Raw genomic sequence first — 3,711 nt, 5'->3', positions numbered from 1 at the left:
GTATAACCACAAAACAAGAAAAGAATTCTATGCAAAAATAAACAAGCAAATAAATAAATGGAACAAAACACATACAGAAGATCTTGAAAATTAAATACATAGCTGAAAGGAATATTTTATTTTCTTTCTTTTTTTTTTTGAGACAGGATCCTTCTCAGTCACCCAGGCTGGAGTGCAACAGCATGATCATAGCTCACTGCAGCCTGGACCTCCTGGGTTTAAGCAATCCACCCATCTAAGCTCCCTGAGTAGCTGAGACTACAAATGCATGCCACTATGCCTGCCTAATTTCTTTTACATTTTTTAGAAATGAGTCTCACTATGTTGCCTTAGTTGGTGTCAAACTCCTGGGCTCAAGTGATCCTGCAGCCACAGCCTCCCAAAGTGCTGGGATAATAGATGTGAGCCAATCCACCCAACTAGAAATTAATATTTTCAATAGAAAGGTCAGAATATAGAGTTGAGAATTTTTCCAGCAAAAAGAAAAGGGAATGGAAAACAGGAGATACAAATGTAAGACAATTAGGAAATTGGTCAAGGGTGTTAGCATCTGATATGGTTTGGCTCTGTGTCCATACCCAAATCTCATCTTGTAGCTCCCATAATTCCCATGTGTTGTGGGAGGGACCCAGTGGGGGATGGCTGAATCATGGGGATGGGTCTTTCTTGTGCAGTTCTTGTGATAGTGAATGGGTTGCACGAGATCTGATGGTTTTAAAAAATGAGAGTTTACCTGCACAAGCTCTTTTTTTTGCCTGCTGCCATCCATGTAAGATGTGACTTGCTCCTCCTTACTTTCTGCCATGATTGTGAGGCCTCCTCAGCAATGTGGACTGTAAGTCCAATTAAACCTCTTTCTTCTGTAAATTACCCAGTCTTGAGTATCTTTATCAGCAGCAGGAAAATGGACTAATAGAGCATCTAAAAGAAAAAAATGAAGAGAAGTTAATAATCTGAATTTCCAGATGGAAAAATTTATTAAGTGAATACAGTCTTAGGCTAATGCACACATTGTGAAATTTCAAACATTGAAGGCAAAGAGAAGATCCTGCAAGACTGTAGAAAATGAAAAAATATACAGGTCATATACACAGGATCAGCAATTTATGAGAATAAAAGTGTTCCCCAAAACTTAGGGAAAGGCAATTGTTCTGTAGTCATTATAAGAAGTAGCTATCAAAAACTGGTTTTAAACCCATGTAATCAATCAACACAATTCCCCTCAATGTACACACGTTTACAAACCAACTCATCAAAATCAGGTCTTTGTTTCTGAAAAACAGCCAGTCATAGATGAACTCACTCCTGTAAAAACACCTTTGAGTGGTGAACAATCAACAGTTTCCCCTCCCGTAAGGAACTGTGATTCTGCAAATGATGACATCCTACTGAAGTCTCTGAGCTCCCTGAACTCATGCTTCCTCAAAACTGTAGTAGCCTGCTCCACATGGAAAGACTGTTTCTGACCATCATAGCTCTCACTAGAGCAAGGAGTAAATTCAGCTTGGTCCTTTTATTTCAGATATTAAGTGGTGGTCTCATCATCTTTTGGCATAGACTTTTAACTTGTGAACAGGAGTATTGGCTACAAAGCAATGGAGAAAGGTTTTGAAAATGTTAAGAGAAAATAATTAACGACCTAGAATTCTACTCCCCACCAAACTAGCACTTAAACACAAGAATCGAAAAAAAAAAAAAAAGACATTTTCAGACATGTAAGCTTTCATACAATTAATTTACTGCTCATGTACTCTTTCTTGGGAAGTCACTGAAGGAAATCAAGCAAGAGGAAAATGTGGATTACTAGAAACATGAGATCCAATACAGGAAAAAAAGCAGAGGACAGCCCCAGGATGATGGTAAAGAGATATCCCAGTATGGTATCTGGTTCATGCTGCAGCTTGTATCAATTATCTTGTGCTGCATAACAAACCAACTCAAAACGCAGTGGCTTAAAACAACCATCTATTTAGTTCACAATTTTGCTAGGCGGTTCTTCTGGCTGATCTTAGCTAGGCTCACTTATGCATCTGTGGTCAGTTGGCAGTTTAGCTGGGGCTGACTGGTTCCAGATGGCCTCACTCAAATGCCTGACACATGTCTTGGTGTTGGCTGCAGTGATGAGATGACTCGACTGTGTTTCTCTCCTCATCAAGAAGGTGAGCCTAGTTCATCACATGACAGCAGGGGTCCAAGAGCCCAAACCACAAGGACTCTTCAGGCCTCTACTGTGTCATATTTCGTTGGTCAAAGCAAGTCACATGGTCAAGGTCAGAGCCAAAGTGGAAAGTACACTCAGAGTTACAGAGCAAAGGAACACAGACACAAGAAAGGGAATCATTGCTATTGTTGCTGTTGCTGGCATTATTTTTTTTTTTTTTAAGTAAGGATGAGATCTTGTTTTGTTGCCCAAGCTGGTCTCAAACTCCTGGGCTCAAGTGATTCACCCGCCACGATCTCCCAAAATGTTGGGATTACAGATATGCACCACCGTATGTCATGTTTATTATTTTTTCATTATTTCATATTTAGTTTTTTATTAGTTGTTTCCCCTAACAGAATGTAAAGTCCCATGTGGGCAGCCATATTTGTCCCCAGGTGCCGAAAACCATTTCTTTAGAATAAATTAATGAAAACAAAAAATACACACAGAAAGGAAAAAAAACACCACAACGCTTTATAGTGGCTGCTTTGGTAGATGAATTGAGAATTTGAGTATCAGGAGTGGAAGATCAGGAGAAATGAACTGACTTTTACTTCTTTAGGTCCCCCTGTCTTCCAATCCCTACAGCTTTCAGGGTCCAAGTGGTGGTCTCCACGGCACTGCACACCCACAGAGATTCATGAAAGTGTCGAAGGGAAATGTGAGAACATCTATTTATCTGCTATTTATTTTCAAGTCAGATGGGCAAAGTGCTGACATCATGACAAGGTTTGAGGATGGCACATCCCACACTTGAATGTGAACACCTAATCATCATGCTTATGAACTACAAAAGCATCAACATATTTGTCTGCTTTCTTCCTAAGAGAAAAAAAAGGCATTATTAATATTTAATTTATAGATTTTTAGTACTTGCTTATAATTTATAAATTATATTCTAGATTGCATGCTCAGTGATTTTACTGACAAGAGTATGGAATCAAAGACATTTGATCTGCAGAAGTTTAGTTACAGACTAGTAGCCCATAGGTCTTGTAAATGGTGAACGTGTTTGACTTGTCTTGTACTGTTTTAAAATGGTTTGAATAAAATCCAGAGATTTCACATAAAATTCCAGATTTCTGGCTATTTTTTTTTTTTTTTTTTTTTTCTGAGACGGAGTCTTGCTCTGTCGCCCAGGCTGGAGTGCGGTGGCGTGATCTCGGCTCACTACAAGCTCCGCCTCCCGGGTTCACGCCATTCTCCTGCCTCAGCCTCCTGAGTAGCTGGGACTACAGGTGCTCGCCACTACGCCGGGCTAATTTTTTGTATTTTTAGTAGAGACGGGGTTTCGCCATGTTAGCCAGGATGGTCTCGATCTCCTGACCATGTGATCCGCCTGCCTCTGCCTCTGCCTCCCAAAGTGCTGGGATTAAAGGCGTGAGCCACTTCTGGCTGTTTTTGAGACACTAGAGGAGCTAGCATTACTGGACCTGTGATGTGCTGGAGCTGGTGAGCATGTGAACGTTTAGAGGTGTGTGAGTGTGTGTGTATTTGTGTGTGCACGT

General features: G+C 40.4%; 1 non-coding gene across 1 annotated transcript; it reads right to left on the bottom strand.

Annotated features, from left to right (window-relative positions):
* Window positions 1-2,898: 2,898 nt before the first annotated feature.
* On the bottom strand, window positions 2,899-3,002 carry LOC129472786 (small nucleolar RNA U13). Its single transcript, XR_008654064.1, has one exon. It is a non-coding gene; the product is annotated as a small nucleolar RNA U13 (small nucleolar RNA).
* Window positions 3,003-3,711: the final 709 nt, after the last annotated feature.

The sequence above is a fragment of the Symphalangus syndactylus genome, chromosome 22, assembly GCF_028878055.3.
Source record: "Symphalangus syndactylus isolate Jambi chromosome 22, NHGRI_mSymSyn1-v2.1_pri, whole genome shotgun sequence".
NCBI classification, from domain to species: Eukaryota; Metazoa; Chordata; class Mammalia; order Primates; family Hylobatidae; genus Symphalangus; species Symphalangus syndactylus.
The sequence above is the reverse complement of the archived record's forward strand: the minus strand, read 5'-3'. Positions and strand labels throughout refer to the sequence as shown.